The sequence below is a fragment of the Pezoporus flaviventris genome, unplaced genomic scaffold (genome assembly GCF_033815535.1).
Source record: "Pezoporus flaviventris isolate CSIRO_AGI_PZ_B2104156 unplaced genomic scaffold, CSIRO_AGI_Pfla_v1 ptg000015l, whole genome shotgun sequence".
Lineage (NCBI taxonomy): Eukaryota > Metazoa > Chordata > Aves > Psittaciformes > Psittacidae > Pezoporus > Pezoporus flaviventris.
In genome coordinates this window covers 24,868,663-24,887,216 of record NW_026892563.1, presented here as the reverse complement: position 1 = coordinate 24,887,216, position 18,554 = coordinate 24,868,663, and the positions used below count along the sequence as shown (strand labels likewise).

Genomic DNA, 18,554 nt, shown 5'->3' with positions numbered 1-18,554 from the left:
AGATCTACAAAGACTGTCTCTTCTAATGTCTGGGATAGGAGATGCATTTTTTGTGATGCTCTGTGAATCTCCAAACCTCACTGGTCTGACTTAAGACTGTAGTTGGGCTGTTCTGATGTCTTTGGGAGATATCTTAAAATCCCCAGAGTAGAAAATCAAGTTGAAACTTATTTCTTTCATGTGGTGTCTTATGAATAGGTGCTATGGGTGTTGCATTTAAGTATACAAGGCTTGTACTTTGAAAAATACCTTTAACACAGTCTGTGTGGGTGTGAATGATTTCCTTGTAGTCTTTGATTCTCTTCTTTTTCTCAGCCAGTTATGTTCTAAGATAGGACTGTGTCAACGGGCATTTGGGAAAGCTGGGAAAGTTAATGTTCTGTGCTGAAGAGGGATGTGATTCCTTCTCTTCCGTCCTTAAGGGTTAAGTAGTTTCTCAGATCACTCAGATTCTGCAGGGAAAAAACTGAATTACAATCAATTTTCCCTCCATCAAATAGTAAAATTTGCTAATTTGTCAGCTGTGTTTATTCAAAGATCATATATGCTTTACTCCTACACAGTGTTAAGACAAAGAAAGAGAAAAAGCAATATTCCTGTAATACTTCCAGTTACCAGACTCTTTGCAAATCCTCCAAAGTGCTCATTTCTCTAAATGGGATAGGAACAAGTTTTTCTTCTTTGCCTGTCTCTATCTTCAGGTTGTAAGTGCAAGAGAAGGATTGCACCTTCTTTTCTGCAAACTCAGCTGCCTCTCTCTGTCCCTCTGATGGAGGTCTTTGGGCAATATGATGTATAAATATTTATTGCTCTGCCATAGAAAAGAGTTTATTTCTCTTCCCAGGGGCATTGGCCCCATGAAACATTATGAGTTCTGAATATTTAGTGCACAGTAACTCCACTACCAGTTTCACCTCTCTTCATTATACAGCATCTGAACATTATATTCCTCCTCAGGGATGCAAAATTTTTCTCATATTTTCCTAGGGCATGTTTTTCTGGAGTCACACAAACTTTTTTACTAACTAACTAGAGGATATAAACATCAAAGTTAATATCCTTTACAGACTAAATGGCAAGTATCTAAATTTGACCAAAGTGAGCAAACCATCTTAAAAATCTATTGTAATGAAGTTTGTAGTTATATAGAGCTCTGTTTCACTACTGTCAACCAAGTCAAGCAGACTTACAACAGAAAGACTTTTGCTTTGAAAACGAAAGGCTGCCTAGTGACTAAAGAGCTTTCATATAGATGTTGGAGCCTTCGAGACTACTGAATAGCTCCAATTTCTTCTGGATAGAAAGCAGTGGTGCTACACTCACCTTTGTAAGCTTGAGACAATTTTACTGCAAGGAGGGCAATGAATGCTTTAGTCCTTGCTGCAGACTTGCTCAGAAATCTATGGCTTTAAATAAACTCGTAGGGCCACTCTTTTCTGGCATGCCTCATAAATCTGCCTATATAAGTCTCAGTACATTCTGCCATCTATTACTCATGTCCATATCAGAGATAAAGTAATTCTCTTTGAACTTCCACTGCTGCCAGAAAAGCAGCACATCATAATGAAGGAACAAATACTTCTTCATGTTATATCCTCTTTATTTTTGTATCTGACCCTTTTGTTATGTGGTGGGGAAAAGTCTGCAACTTCTTATCTTGTTTTTGGGATGGCTTCTGCAAACATTTTGAGTCCAGGTGGAAAGGCAAGAATCTGAGTTTGCAACACTTCCTGAAGTGAGTAATACCTTTAGCATACTGTTTTGGAACAAGTCTTCCTCTTCTATTATATATGCTTGAGCAAAGGCGTGTTCAATTAAAATCAATTAGCTGCATTCATGGGTGAATTTAAAAACTTCTGTTGCATACACTATCATCTTTAAATGAGGCTCCGAGTCTTTGATACAAAAACTGCACTTCTCTAGAGACTTTGGAATAATCTTCACATGAAAGTTCTTGTCTGGAAAGTTTCTTACTCAATTTCAGATTTCTTTTATTCCTCGCAGTTTAAGGACACCTATCCTTTTCTCCAAATTCAGCAGTCTCCAGACAGAAGCTGCAAATGGACATAAGAAAAGCAGGCAGTGCTGTTCAGGTACTGAAAATTTAATCTATTCACTTTTGGGATCCATTTTAGACGACTAGGCAAAACTTCAGACATTTCTCTTGCTTGGGCCAGTGTGCTTTCTCTGATTAGAGAGGTAGGTTAAGTTATCTTCTCATTGCAGCAATTGACACTTGCAGTGACTGCCAGACAATTTTGTAATGACTCAGGAAGAGCATCCAACTTCAGAGAAAGCTGTAGTGTTCCAGTACTTCGTTGTCACAGATGAAAGTTCACATTTCAGCTAGGAACAAGCTGCTCCAGAACACCATTAGATGATCCTTGCACATAGTGCATAGTGTGCTGTATATCAATATTCTTGCTATAAATAAAATATTAAGTTTTTCTCATACATCTGATTTTCACATCTAAGTATACCCTATACAGCCTTGGGTTACAGTTGGGTATGTAGACAAAAAAACCTCATAGCAAAAGACTACGACACTTAATTCAGTGCAAATGCATCTTTCCTGTAGCAGTTTGCTGCAGTGAAATTCACCCATTTGGCTGTCCTATAAACACTGAGACTGCATGTAACAATGGTAATGAATAGTTTCAAGTACTTATTTACAGAACCTAACCAAAAAAATAAAAAGTTTGCACCATTGTTGTTTTGTTGTATTTTAATGCTAAACTGCTTCCTGTCTCCTGTAGTCTCAGGATGACTCTTAGTCAAGTAATAGAAGTAGAGATGCATTGCTTCAACACTCTGGTATGCACATGGTTGAGAATCCACTTGGTATTCCAAGTTACTTTTCCTTTAAAGAGATTTCATGAGGAATCATTTCAGATACAGACAACAGTAGTTCTATTTCTCCATGGACTACCTTTTCTTTTTTCAGCTTTTACCTCTACTCGCTATATGTCAGAGCATACTTCACCTCAAGTGCTTCACTTTTCAAAAGTAGTATGAACAATAATTAGGTGTATGTGGCAGTAGCCTGCTGTTTAGCTCTGTTTACCCACCAAACTTTCAAAAATGCAAATATATAGTGTGATTTTTGTACCAAGCCAATAGTTTGCATCATTTTTTATTTTCATTTGTTTCAGTGTGCCTCAAGACCACCAGGAATCAGCACAAAATAAAAAAAGTTAAACAAATTTTAAACTTAAATAACTGCTTACATACATACTTGTATTGGTTTATTATCTGGATTGTTTAAAAGTCTTACAATTCCCCATCATGGTCTAGGCTTTTGTTAATCCTGTACAATCCCACTGGACTCTGTAGAGATAAGTGAGAGCAGAATGTGGCCTATGACATTGTATTGGTGAAAATGTCTATTTGAGAAAAGGATTGTTTGAAATAAATTCTGCTGAAACTGAAGCAAGTCACTCTTTAGTAGACACTGGTCTGGAAAACATTAACTCCCAAAATGACAAGTAAGTAAAGATAGGATTGTAATGGAAACATAACCAATGCTCCTGCAACTTGCCAAGTATATAGCGTTTATTAATCTGAGGTGACAGCAATCTTGAAATTCTAATGATTTAAGGCCACCCACATTCAGAAAAAAGTTAAAAAATAACACTGTGAATTGATAGGATTCATGTAAAATTCTACTGGTCTGTCTGGAAAGAATATCCTGTTAAATGAAACATCATTAAAAGCTCCCAGCTAAGAAGAAGCTAAAAGACACCCAGCGTCTAGCCGCATTTTAAAAATACATCCTCTACTTTGAATGGAAGTCAATGAGCATTGTTAATTCACTGCATATTCCTAAACAGCTACATTGTGTCCCTAATGCAAACAACAGAGGACATATGGAAGAGCTGCAGTAGTCAAGTCAGATAAACAAAATATGGATTAAAGTTTTAGCAAGTGGGCTAGAAAGAGCACAGGTCTCAGCCCAGCTAGATTCCAAAGACAGTAGTAAGACACTTTAATTACATGATTGATGTGGGCTTCAAAAGAAAACACTGAATCCACAATGACCCCAAGGTCACAAGCATTATCTGAAGGATAAAAGAACTACCACAAATGGAAACTACCACAGATGACACCTGAGACCTCTGCGCCAGTGAACTAATCAATAGCAACTCAGTTTTGTCTGTGTTAAGTTTAACAAAATTTGAAGTTACCCGTGATTAAATATCACAGAGGCAATTACGAAAAACATCAAACTTCTTTGTAGGCTCTGCAGGGACTAAGAGGATATTCGAATATCGTCTGCATACAAATGACACAGCAAACAGGGCAGCTGAATAATGTTAACTAAGGAAAGTGCATAAATAGGAATCAAAATTGAAACCATAAGAGAATCAGAGCTTTCCTAAATAATGAATTCCCTTCAGCAGAAGTGAATTTTGTCAATACATATAAAACAGCACAGACAAACTAGTCCAAGCTCCCAAATGGTACCAAAGAAAGGCCTGATAAATAGTCACTGGAAAGTTAACACCTAGTAAAATATATGAGTTGTTAAGTAATTTAAGTATTTTATTCACCTTCATTAATACTTCTGGAAGCATGAAGTCCCAGTGAAGTTAGTGGCTATATTTCAGTTAAAAGGAATAATTTAAGCTGTGTAATAATTTAATAATTTAAGCTCAGCCTTTCTCCTTAGACATCAGTAGTATTGTTGAATTAATGCACTAGTATGGGAAGACAATTGACAATCAATGTGTCTTGAAAGACAGTGCTGCAATGACTTTCAACATCTCATCTACCTTTGGAAAGAGAAAAAGGACAGGCACAGGCAGAAGCGGAGTTAGGTCATTGTTAAAGAAGTAAGAGTAACTTTGTGTGTCATGCAAACCAGATGCAAGCTGAATTTAATGGAGAAAACATCAGGACTGAAGCAAAAACAAGCTAAGGTCCACAAGTAGGAGAATTTCCAGACAAACTGTAGCAATGGCCATAAAATCTAGGCCATTTCTAAAATTCGTGTGGGAATTAATAATGATTTATGACTGTAAAGCTGACATTAATTAAAGCAAGTTTAGCAGTATCCTTATCACTTAGCTTTGATGCTATTACAGCTAGCTGGAAAGAGCATACAAATTACCCAGAAAAGGTCTTTTAGCTCACCTATGGAGGTTTTTGCCCTATCATGTTTGCATTTCTTGACCATATTAGTGCAGGATCTGAGCCAAAAGCAGTCACAATGGAATATGGCTAGAGGATGAAAACTTACTAAATCCTAGAGGGACTGCAAGGGAGGACAGTAGCAGAGTTCAACAGAAGGCAGTGTCAGTGTCAGAGACTATGGCTTAAAATGCTTTCTCAAGTGAAAAAAGAGCAGAATATCACCTACCTAAATAGAATCCTGCATATAAAGTTTTAATGTTTGGGGTTTTGTAATTGCTTTTGGTTTTGGTTTGGATTTTTAAGAGATCTAACTGATCCCAAATACCTAACACAGAGACAATAAATGCGAAGAGAGTTGTTCCCAAAAATCAATTCTTGGTTTCTAATAAAACAGGACAGGGAGGAGGGATCAGCCATGGACCATATGTTTCTTCTGCTACCTTGATTTAGTAGCAAAAATTGACCTTTGCTCTTCAGTTCAAAAGTCCAGGCCTTCTGTGAGCTTACATAATTAGGTGTCAGCTGTAAGGCAATAATGTGATGAAACTCAGGTGTGGATTTAGCAGGACAGTCGAGGGGGATGTGACCTCCCTCTCTCCCCCCTGCGCCTTCTCTCCCCTGCTCGACTTCATGCATGCTGCCTGCCAGTGCTCTGAGGCCTGCTGCCCAGTCCCTGTGGTCCTGACATGGGTCCCATAGGGAGGCAAGACTGGTTTTGCAGGAGAAGCCACGATTGAGTGTAGCTCTCCTGTTTAGGTCAGGTAGTGTCTGCCTTTGAAATAGTGCTATCAATCAGCTCCACCTGTCTGCAGGGTTCAGGACTCAGATTAAGTGCAGGAATGGGCTTGGAGTGGCTGGTGAGACTCAGAAATACTTCCCAGCTCCAGGCATGGATCATATATTGCTAGTATTGTGTGAAACATTAAGTGTTTGCTTCTCATCTCTGCCCCCATGGCCTGATGCCCATAGGAAAGAAACTCCAGAAGGTGCACAGGCTACAGAGGGGCTCAGATTGTTCAGGTCAGGTCCCAGATATGAACAACTGGTGTTTGCGGAGGAGGTTCAGTCATGGTGGGCTAAAACTTCAGTGTGTGATCCCACTTGAGGAACATTAAAACCAAGATAAATAATGAGTAACTTGGCAAAAAAAAAACAGTATTTTCACTTGAGTTTTAAAAAAAAGGTACAATTTGACTGTAAATGAATAATTTTAGACCTACAAATACTTAAAAGGAAAGGACCATGAAGCAACGAAAACCTATCAATGATGCAAGCAGTTCTGAGCACAAGCACAAAAAAGAAATTCACCTATCCACCTTGCCAGGGATTTTCTTAACTCCTTTGATTTTCTTAACACTTGAGAAAAAATTACTCCCTTTTTTCAGTCCCCTTCTGGCTATGTGACATACAAAAATAGCTCTTAACTCTTTCCTGAAAGCTTTGTCAGGTCACTAACTCTTTCATAACATCTCAGGCTTTCTACAAGGCATATAAACATATAAAGCAGAGGTTAGTGTTTCACATCATCTCCTTACTGCCAGTATTACAAGGACAAAATCTATCATGACCCCAAGATGACCTTCTTGCTAGTCTTACTTGGTGTTGACAAGTAGGTTAAATATCATTTAGATCAGAAATAACACATACAAATGTCAATATTCATACAAGACTTCTAATTTTTTTGCACACTGCTTTTACATCTTTTATTTTGGAATTTCCAGGCGTTTAGGCTTCAGAAAGTTGATAACTAAGCTGCTCTGCTTTGTAAATCTGGGAGAAATAGTTTCTGCTTGTTTTCATCAATATTAATATACTTATACCCCTTTTAGTAGTCTACATGTGTATCTTCGATCCTATTGTCAGTATTGGTGAGTTGATTACTCTTCAGTGAGAGCAGTTGATTTGAAGCAGTTCTTATTTCTCTTTTTTTCTAGGTTTTGTTACTTACGGGAACAAATCCATATAAGACATTCCTTAAAAAATTGTATTGCTTGATCAGAAGTCATACAAGTGACCTCTATCAGGTCTAACCGCAGTGGTCTGAGACAAGAGCAGCCCAGCTGTACCCCCAGACTGCAAACAACTTACCACTTATAGCAAAGGATGCAAAAGCAAATATTTACAAGTTCTCCACTGGCACCAGCTCACAGCCCAGCATAAAGAAGGCAAGCATTGGCAGCTCAGTGGCACCTATGGTTCCCGTAAGGTTCTCATCTGTTTTTAGGTTTTCTGCTACTGTATCAAAAATACTATAGAAAAAAGGATTTATCTAGTACAAACTCATCCTCGCAGGTTTGGTGTGCTGAAAAGACACTGGCATGTTACCTTTATCAGCACAGCCACAAGAAGGTTACAAGCTTTTCTGCTCCTCTATCCTTATACAGTTTTCACCCAAAGTTCTTGCCTACCTTCCAGAGCCAGCATCTCTTTCTTTTTGGACACTCGCATCAGACCTTGGCCATTATGTCTACATGCAGTAATTACTGCAGATGCCACTGCAGTCTAGCCAAAACCAAGCCCCAGACCAAAACCAGCTGTATTGGACACCCATACATATCAGCCTTACTGGGAAAAGCTTAACATTTCCCTTCTGTGCCTTGGAGAAGTTCCTGCGGAACACACCTGGGTATGCTGCTATTCCGCGCTTCCCAATTTTCTGCCTCTTGCCTCCTGTCTCCTCTACGTGGCCCCGGTGAACAGAAAGCTGATGCCAACCCTTGATGCAGCCGCATCATTTGCCCGGTCCTACAGGCATGGATACACACTGTTGCTATTTCTGTTGCTCAAGGGAGAGGCAAAAATAGCACATGGTACTTGTAATGCCAAGATTCCTGGGGCATTTTGGCCTGCCAGTGGCATGGTACTTTATATGAAGCTATTTCCTGGGTCACCAGTTGACCTTGGAAATGGAAAGCTGTTCCTGTCTAAGTGAACTGCTCCAAAATATTCTTGCTTTGCAGTAGGGCTAGTGCCCTGATATGCACAGGGCAGACAAGCAGGGAGCCGTCTAGGATACCAGTGACACGTGCTGGCAGAAAATCACCACTGCATGCTTTTTGCTAATTTGGCTATACCTCACACTGATTTCTAAACTGGCTTATATCTGCTTTTCCTGGTGATCCAGCAGGCTAAGACTGATACCCATATCATAGAACCATGGGTGGTAAGTGATGCTGTGAGAGCTTCTGGGTGTTTCTCCTCCGAACAGAACTGACACCCAGACTTTTAGAAGCTTTCAGTCTTTTTTACCATTACTGCAAAATATGGACTAGGCTGATACTATTTCTTCAAGTAACACAAGTATCTTTCACACTAATATTATAGATAAACTGGTATCCTCCCTAGTAGTTGGCTAGTTAATGCTTTCCATGATAAAAGAGTCCTGTGATTCTTCCGTTACAAACCTCTCACAACTTCACTGTTTGCTGTAAGGTTTTGACATACCACAAAAGAAACACCCTTAAGATTCAGAAGTGTTGTGTTTTTTTTTCTCTAAAACTCTCCTCTGCTACAGCTGAGCAAAAACTATTTAAAAATCTAACCCATTTTCTTTTCCTGCACATGTACATCACATATACAAATTATAATTAATTTTAACCTTACTTTAAAATATTCCTAAGAAATAACACATTCAAATTATATAATTTCATTATAATTAAAATTGAAGCTGCAAAGTGAGATATTCAAAAATTGGAAAATGACACAATCAAGGTTGGATGTGCAATCATAGTTTGTCTCAAGTGCATTTGCATTCTGGTTCTATTTGAGATAAAAAATATTTAAAATTGTTGATCTTTCTTCTGACAGAAGGGTCCCCTGCACCGGGTAGCTCACAGATCAAAATAGAATTTGCTTGGGAAATAGTGATTCTATCATCTCACAATCTTTAAGTCTGGCTCTGTAGGACAGGGAGTTGGGGAACATCACACATTAAGAGAAGTAGGCTTTGAATTTAGGCTTGTTTTACACATATTAATTACTCTGCTGGGGGAGAGAATAATATTGCTTTCAAACATGCCAGTGTTATGGACCAACAGGTTCCAATCTCAGCCATATTGACTTGTTTACCCGCAGACTGTAAACTCTGTCTTGACAGCTGCATACCCATCCTTTAGGCAAAATTTTAACATCCCCAAACCCAAATTCTAACCCCCTAGCTCTGTTTCCCACCTATCTTAGAAACCACTTCATCAGAAATTTTCCTGTGATCAGTGGCCAAAGCATATCATCTTTATTCAATATTTTCCTACCACTGACAACATGTATTGGTTATTTTCACTTAAAAGATTTGTGCGCATCTACCATCATGGTATTTGGATTTATGACAGTACTATTCTCAGCTAGAAAGGAATCCAAATACAACTAAAGGGAATATGATGGAGCAGCCAAGACAAATTTGTGTCTTTTAAATTTGTTACGTTTGTAGATTTTTTATTAGGGTGATGGTCTCCTAAGCCAGGCTTGCTGGCAAAATGTATGATAGCCATACAAATTCTAAAGCCTGGAAAAAATGCTTCCAAATAAAAGAATTTGAAATCAACAGAAAATAAATGTAGATCACATTCATATCCTTAAACCAGCTGCAGTTGCAGAAACAAACCTGGGCATACCTTAAATCTGTCTTTCATTTCTCATTAAACATTAAGGACTATGATTGCTCATTAGAAAATAACAGTATACTGAATGTGTTCTGAATGGCTTGGGTGCTTACACCCACCAAGTCAATGTGAGAAACCTTTCAGGAGCATGGCAAGGATTTTTCAGAATAGAGAAAACAGGTACCCCTGTGTTGACAGTTTCAGGCATATGAAAATGAACCCACAAATGACAGCTTTTCAAAAAAACAGTGACAATGAGGAATGTCTGAAGCTGTTAACTTGGGACCTGACAGCAACATGTGCATGTTTCTCAGTGTGAATTACTTGTACTTTCTGCACTCAACTGGATACACTTGTGCCATGAATTTGAGGCACCCAAAGGCTTTGATTCCCGTGACCTTCTAACAGTCATGCAAAGCAAAGAACTTGTACAGCACAACAAATTCCTGTCTTTTTATCTCCCCCCTCACAACAGGGCCAAGGAGTTAGAGCTCTTGTGCTGCTTCCAGGACTTTTCATGCAGGATTTATTCTCAAGAGGCTGTTTCCATACAGTTTAAGACCCTTTTAGATAGAAGAGTGGTTGGGAAAAAAAAAAAAAAAAGCCTTAGCATACTTGAGAATCAGGTTTGTTGTGTACTTTGCAGAATATTAAGACACCCAAATATTTAAGAATTGAAGATGGGAACTAGTTTGTGTATTAAATTTTGAGCAATGTTCCAGCAATGAAAAACTATACTGTCAGAGTGAAAATAAAGTGATGACCAATGAATAAAAAAGACCAGGATGTCTCAGAAATTGTTGGCCAAGTGCAATGTAATAAGGATGGCTTTGTTATGAAAGATGATATGCAACAATGCTGGGTAAATCTGCTTGTTAGTCCAAAGAGAAAAATTTTTAGTGTTCCATAACTGATATCAAGTGTTACTTAGCATTTGAACCTCTTCACTTGAGTTTCCAAAAGGCACCAAGAGAGTTTAATATTAACCATATAAGTTGGTCTCAGCTACTTTTTTGTAACTAAAAAATAGAACTGGTGCTGATGTTGTAACTAAATTTGATATTTCTGTGGGTATGAAAAAGGATTCTCCTAGGTTTACATGCCAAAAAAAATAAAAGTATGCCAAATTTTACTCTACGATGTAAACAGCTTATGGCAAGTATATGACAACAGATTATGTATAGAAGCAAGAGAGAAATCATGCTCTCAAGGAAAATCATGCTAAGCAATGGTCACAGCATGTTAATAAACTAATGACTATCAAGATAACATTAATGGCAAGAGAGATCTTAGATATGACATGAAACATAACACTAGATATTAACTAGACAAGAATTATAGAAGTAGTGTGGCTGTATTGGGAATATATTTGCTGGAGTAATTAAGAATTCCAAAAAAAGTATCTCATGTTGGCATGAAGTGTGATCATACGCAGAAAAATCTGGCAGAAGGAAAATTAAGTGGTAAATAACTGTAGTCACTAAGATTCTGAGCAAAGAGGTTACCAGTTTTGATCAGCTAGATCAACTAGGCCTACTAGTAATGAAGAGGTCAGAAGCACAACCCTCTAATTCTTGCAAGACCACTCTTGAGGTTTGGCTTTCCATCCTGCACGCAGGCACATCTGAGGTGGTCTGGCATCATCTGGGCCTGTGTGAAGCTGCTTTGTAAAGTGAACCCTCTGGTTCACTCTGGTAAGCAAATGGCCCTTGGTCAGCACTGGATTTGAAAAGTTGGAAATGCACATCTATAAAATATCAGCAGGAAAACAGATGCATGTGATTGAAGACTCTCAGAAAGCAATCTTCTCAGAGAGAACTGGAAAGAACGATGTGGGACAAGCTTATTTTTCAGTATGTCTTCAATAAGCTTAAGGGTTTAAAAAGTTGCTAATTAGAAACTTACTCAAAATTCTAAATGGGCCCATAGCAAGTTCCAGTTTTTGAGTACCACTTTTACAACACTGACTGGCCTATAGGTCCTGGCCTTTTTTTTTTTTTTTGCTTCTGAGTGTATTAGGGCCAGCAACCACTTGCATGTGAGTGGATCTGATTGTATCTGAGCCACTCTGATCATCCATTTAGTTTCATTATGGACTCCAATTAGTAGGCAGAGGGTAAAGCAGCTTAGCGGTAGTGTTGTCCACATGCAGCCTGTGAACCCAGACATATAAGGTCCACCCAAAGAAAAGGCTATTAATGGTGAATAACCAAATAATTCTCACTCAGTTTGGACAAGGCCAGTTACAGAAGGCAAGAAAGAAGATATGTTGCTTTAACCATGACAAGTGCAAGGTCCTACACCTGGGTCGGAGCAATCCCAGGCACAGCTACAAGTTGGGCAGAGAAGAGATTCAGAGCAGCCCTGCGGAAAAGGACTTGGGGGTGTTGGTTGATGAGAAAATGAACATGAGCCAGCAGTGTGCACTCGCAGCCCAGAAAGCCAACCGTATCCTGGGCTGCATTAAAAGGCGCGTGACCAGCAGGTCGAAGGAGTTGATCCTGCCCCTCTACTCTGCTCTTGTGAGACCTCACTTGGAGTGTTGTGTGCAGTTCTGGTGTCCTCAACGTCAAAAGGACATGGAACTGTTGGAACAAGTCCAGAGGAGAGCCACGAGGATGATCAGGGGACTGGAGCACCTCCCGTATGAAGACAGGCTGAGGAAGTTGGGGCTGTTCAGGCTGGAGAAGAGAAGGCTGCGTGGAGACCTCATAGCAGCCTTCCAGTATCTGAAGGGGGCCTATAGGGATGCTGGAGAGGGACTCTTCATTGGGGACTGTAGTGACAGGAGAAGGGGTAATGGGTTAAAACTTAAACAGGGGAAGTTTAGGTTGGATATAAGAAGGAAATTCTTTCCTGTTAGGGTGGTGAGGCACTGGAATAGGTTGCCCAGGGAGGCTGTGAATGCTCCATCCCTGGCAGTGTTCAAGGCCAGGTTGGACGAGGCCTTGGGTGATATGATTTAGCGTAAGGTGTCCCTGGCCAAGGCAGGGGGTTGGAACTAGATGATCTTCAGGTCCTTTCCAACCCTAACGATTCTATGATTCTGTGATTCTATGATTCTATGTCTGTGTTGTAGTTTCACATGTTGGACTGATGCATTTCACAGCTGTCTTTGATTTGGGTGAAGTCCAGCCCACTCTTTCCTTGACTTCTCCAATGTGCAGCTTCTTGGTACAGGTATCCTGCATGAGTACAGTCTCATGAAGTAGTTCTAAACCTACGGCGTCCTTTTCCTAAATCTTCAGCCACAGGAGTAATTTGAGTTTGCTCTAGTCTTTCTGTGGCTACATAGCACTTAAAGCTTGTAACACAAAGGCCTTACAAAAGGGATTCTACATTGATTCTTCTTTCTTTTACTACGAGAAAAATAAAGTACTCCTCTTTACGTAACAATAACTAGATAAAATAATGCAGGTCCTCAGCGTATTCCCATGCCTCCATTTCCTCACTTTCTGGAGAACAATTTAGGTTTAGGCCCAGATTTTCCAGATTCTTTTCTTCTCTCCCTCTTGCATATGTCTCTCCTCCAGTCTGTGGAATCTCTTGTTCGGGAAACTAACTTGTTATTTGTTTCAGCTCTCTAAAATGGCTTCTTAGACTTTCTCTGATGGCTGCCTGCCTCTTTTTCGTATTGGTAGGTTGACTCCTGATCACTTTTGTCATATAGAGACATAGCTCCCTGGAAACTGATCCACAGTCTAGTAGCAAGCTCTGAGTTCTTTTTATGGGCTAACATTTTTTACAATAGTATTTCATACAAAATGGGTATCTTTGAAAGAGACAAGGTAGAGGAAAGAGATGAAAGAATATGGGAGTAGGGATGGAATAGGGAGTAGCTGGTGAGAAGTAATAAGAAAGCAAGAAAACCAAGAGCAAATAAATGCTGCTTTCTGCTTATTGCATTGCATTTATTTAAAGTTTATGTTCTTACACTGTTATTTTGAAGGAGAATGGATCTATGTGTTGTGATTAAGAGCACATTGAGCTAAAGAATCCCCACTAAGCAGCATCCTGTTGTGAAGGCATAAACACGATGATGACAATGCATTGTACCATACCACAGCCTGGGGCTCCCCGAATGCTCCTGGGACCAGGGTACATGGGGTTGAGAGAGGAGTGGCTCTGTGACAGAGTACATGGGGTTACCAGCAGCAGGTTGTGACATATTTATTGCAAGGGGATTGATGTACATTGAATGTGAGAAACTTTTTACTGCAGAATGTTCGTGGTTGTGACTAGCCACTGAAGCTCTAGATTCAGAGCCTGTTTGGATGAAAAGCACTTGTGGAAAAGAGGGCAGAGAAGAATCAGAAAGGAGACTGCATTAATCAGTATTTCTGTTTGCACTCAGGGTGATACAGGCTAGAAAGCCTAGTCCTCTGCACTGCCTTCTTTGAGGCTCCATATTCCTATTCATCATGAATTACTCATGCTACTAGAGAGAATGAAGATATCCTTCCAAGTATTATTAGAAAATCGTGCTTGGGAGCTAACTCAACGGACCTGCAATGACTTCTCTGACTTCCTAGTAGGAAATTAGATATCCCTTGTCACTATTTAATGGTGTGCTCCTTAGGAATTTGTGGAAGATAAAATAATAGTCTTATAGAGAAAAAATATTAGGGTTGAGCAATCAAAAGAAAAATATGTATAAACTGCCTGTTTTTATGTGGAAGCTTATTTCTAGAACACGTATTCATCTAGAGGTTCTAACTGCAATGCTTTCGGTTTGCTATATAAATCCTAAATAATATTTACTTGTTCCTTTTCTAAATGCAAGGACGTAACAGAAAGCTAAGAAAAATAAACAGAAAACACATCACTTAAGGAAATGTAGCTGCGACTTACACTATGTTTACTGTTTTCAGTTATCACAGCCACTTTCTTGCCCATGTTAAGGGATTAACTGCTTGCCCAGTGTTTCTTCTGTAAGTCAACATTCGTTATCTAGGGATTTTCAAAGAACTGAGAATCTGGACTAGTTTCCAATGAAAAGATTTATACACATTGGTTGAGTTTCTAAATTTCTTCTGTGATGTTTTGGATATTGATAGATTTTGTTGTTTGGTCTTTGAAAGTAACTGCAGCAGAAGTCATTGACAGAAAAAAAACCCTCTATAATAACGTCTGCCATTTTGCATGTAGTAAGCACACTCACTTTCATCCAGGTATGTTTCATAGAATCTTAGAATAGTCTGGGTTGGAAGGGACCTTCAAAGGTCATCTAGTCCAACCCCCCTACAATGAGCAGGGACATCTCCAACTAGATCAGGTTGCTCAGAACCACATCCAGCCTGGCCCTGAATGTCTCCAGGGGTGGTGCACCCACCACCTCTCTGGGCAGCCTGTGCCAGTATTGCACCACCCTCATTGTAAAGATTTTTTTCCTCAAATCCAGCCTGAATCTCCCCTCTTTAAGTTCAAAACTATTACCTCTTGTCCTATCACAACAGGCCCTGCTAAAAAGTTTCTCCCCATCTTTTGTATAGGCCCCTTTTAAGAACTGAAAGGCCACAATAAGGTCTCCCTGGAGTCTTCTCCAGGCTAAACAACACCAACTGTCTCAGCCGTTCCTCATAGGAGAGGTGCTCCATCCCTCTGATCATTTTTGTGGCCCTCCTCCGGACCCTCTCCAACAAGTCCATGTCTTTCCTGTACTGAGGACACAGTACTGCAGGTGGGGTCTGGCCATGGCCTTTGTCAGGCTAGGAGCACCTGGTGCAGTTCTGGCCAGAGAAGGGAAGCAGAGGGAATTCTAACTCATCACATTGCTCGATCTGATGCCCATGAAGAAAGGACAACATCAGAAATGGTGAGACACTTGGTTTTAATGCTTGGCTATGAACCACTCTTTAGTTGTTGAGATATTTTTGTCATCTTTTTCTCCCTTCTGCTGCTTTTTTTCTGTTAAGGCTCTTTGATCATAGCTCTGAGACACAGACAATCAGTTACAGTATATCTCTACAATGCTTAATACAATGATATTCTGAATACAGCCTAATATTTCATTTACTAAAGTATAAATTATACTACTGTAACAAATATTGTGACTATAAACATCCATTATTTCTATGTTATCTCAGCTAAAATTCTTGTGCTGCATTATAGCACATTTCTCATCATTGTTATTTAAAACAATCTACAAGAAATGTGATGTGAAACTTCAGAGAAATCCCAAGCAATACATTTTATGTTGGCTGACAGCAAAGAGAAGAACTGCATTAATTTTAACACCCAAATAACATAATCTGCTCCTAGTGCATATAAAGCTCAAACAAATGCTCCTGTTGATACAATAAAAAATTAAAAAAAAAAAAAAAGAAAGAAAAAAAGGTGGCTAGACCTTCTTTAACATGAAGGAGGGCCTACAATCCTAAAAGACTTCAGTCTTAGCGTGGCCATGCTGACCACTTGCCCTTCCTATAGAAGCAGTTTTGCTTAGCCTTCAGCAACATGCAAAGAGACAAGCCATCAGTGTCTCAGTACACTGCAACACGGAGATGCCCTCCGGACAGCTCTCAGCACAGACTAGAAGGTATGACCAAGGTGATTAGCTCAGCAGTCAATGGAAACATTCTCACATCTCAGCAAAGGTCTCAGAGAGCTGGACTGCCTTATCTATCCCTCTACTGTGTGTGTTGGCCATGTGGACATTATTTGAAGAACTCAAGCTCACCTTCAGCCCATTCAATTACAAAAGGAAATAAGAAAATCGTGTGTGTGGATCATCTTTTGCATTTTTATACTACTTACAAATAGACACAATGGAGTAATCCTGTCAAAACTAGGTATCGCCAATGCAGGAAGAACAAATAACTAGAACTACAGAAGAGTTAAGATTGTTCCTGTGTTTCGTTGATGTAGATGAAGCGTGGGTTTCTCATAAAATATGCTCCTGTACATTTATTTTTTCATCCTGCACTCACTCCTTCCCAATCTGCTTACTGTGACAAAAGTCACCAGAGACGCAAAGTGCTGTGATAATGAGAGAACTGTAGGTAACTTCCAATCAGTCCCCTGGGGTGTATTTGGAGTTTACTAGCCATAGGATATAATGTTTTCTCCATGCAATTGCAGCTGACTCCACATTTCTCCTTCAGTAAATATATGCATCCATTTTAAAATAAAATTCAGGTTTACCTTAAGAGAGTGCTGAACACATCTCTCTTTCTATGCCTTATGTTTATCCATCTACAGCCTTGCAATCTTTGGAAATCAGAGTACTGGTTTTTGTTATAGTAATCTCGGAAGCAACCATCATTTGGTTATTCTAAGCTTCATGTAATTAGTAATTTATGGCCAGATATGGCCAGCTGAAGCAGCAAATTACATTCTGCCAAATATTAAACCTCTGGAGGCAGTATATGTAGCCTTTCAAGGACCTACATTATACCTCTTTAGGAGGCTTACTCACCTAACAAATGTTTATTTAGAAACATTTCTTTGTATGTAAAGTGCTGGCATAAATTAAAATATAGGAAAGTTAATAATTAATGATTTTTTTTTATTATATTCTTTTGATCACCACTGTATTTTCACCAATAATGAAAGTGTTACTGAAGTAACTTTAAACCTCCTAAGGTATGCGCCTAAAATGACTTCAAAGGGTAAAGTACACAGGAAACTCCTTTCGAAAGCTGTTACATGTTTCTTTTTTTCAGTTGCCCAGTTTACCTCCAGTAACACTCTGTACAAGACATAGAGACATGAAACCCTTTTACCCATCTCATGACATTAGCATTAAATTATCGTCCCAGTTTTCAAGAGAAAGAGGAATGTGTTTAACATTTCCTTTCACTTTGTTCTGCTTTTAAATACCCCTAACACTGTGCCAGAATTAAAGTCAAAAGTTAACACCATACTAATGGGGTTAATGTGTGGTCAAAGTCTTCATTTTTTAGTGCCAGAAGAGCATTTGACATTATTCTTGTTGAATAAAGGCAGTCAGCAGCGACACGTTACATGCACGCAGCTCTGGAAAGTAAAACCAGGCTGTTTACACAAAATTGGATTGATGCATTTTTTTTGTTCTAAGCAGGTCATGCTGTGCAAAGAGGTGTGTTTTATCAGTATTTACAAGTGGGATGCTGTGGCTTTGCAGTGCAAGGAATGCTTTCAATGCACAAGGGCATCGAGTGTAAATACAATGGTGTGAATGCTTGTTCTCTGTGTTGATCTATTGTAGCTTCATCCCAGCTTCATCCCAGCTGATTTCCATGGTGTTATATTGCCCTCAGCCCAGCAGCAGCACAGTGATGAATCAGGCATTCTTTTCTCCAGTTTCCAGTGCACAACAGTGAATTTTCTAGGTAGCCTGTTCAGAGATCTCTGCATTCCCTCATGCTGTAAGACAGATGAGGATGAATAGGTGCTAAAAGACAAGGTATAGCCTCAAAGACATCATCTGCCCTCTTTTCATCTCCCCAAAATGTCTCCTCGCAGCAATATGGTGTGCTCTGGGCCTGGCTGGAAAGGGTTAGCTGAGTTTAAGAAAGAAACATTTTGCAATGAACGGTTCCTTGTTAGAAACCCAGTAGAAAAGGAAATCAACATTAATACTGTTCCTCTAGTTTACTTTCTGTCCTGGCTACTGCCCAGAAGGAGAGGTGAAGGTGCAGCTGTGTCACTGGGAATAAAGGAGAGGAACGATGTCCGTAGCCTCTAGTACATGAGGATAGGGAGTCATGGTACCCATGCAGCTCCTAGGAAATTCCCATGACTCAGAAAGTCCTAGGGCCATATGCTTTGATTTTTGTTGCCTTCCAAGGGCTGGCAAGCGTCACCTACAAAACTGACACCTGCTCACTGTTTTCAGCATGT

The 18,554-nt window shown here is 39.5% G+C and overlaps 1 long non-coding RNA gene across 1 annotated transcript in view; it reads right to left on the bottom strand.

Annotated features, from left to right (window-relative positions):
- The window catches only part of LOC133269164 (uncharacterized), a 42,430-nt gene extending 24,356 nt beyond the window's left edge, over nt 1-18,074 (bottom strand). The window contains exon 1 of the long non-coding RNA XR_009743344.1: nt 17,812-18,074. This is a non-coding gene — a long non-coding RNA (uncharacterized LOC133269164). The remainder of the gene's footprint in view (nt 1-17,811) is intronic.
- Between the last annotated feature and the right edge of the window lie 480 nt (nt 18,075-18,554).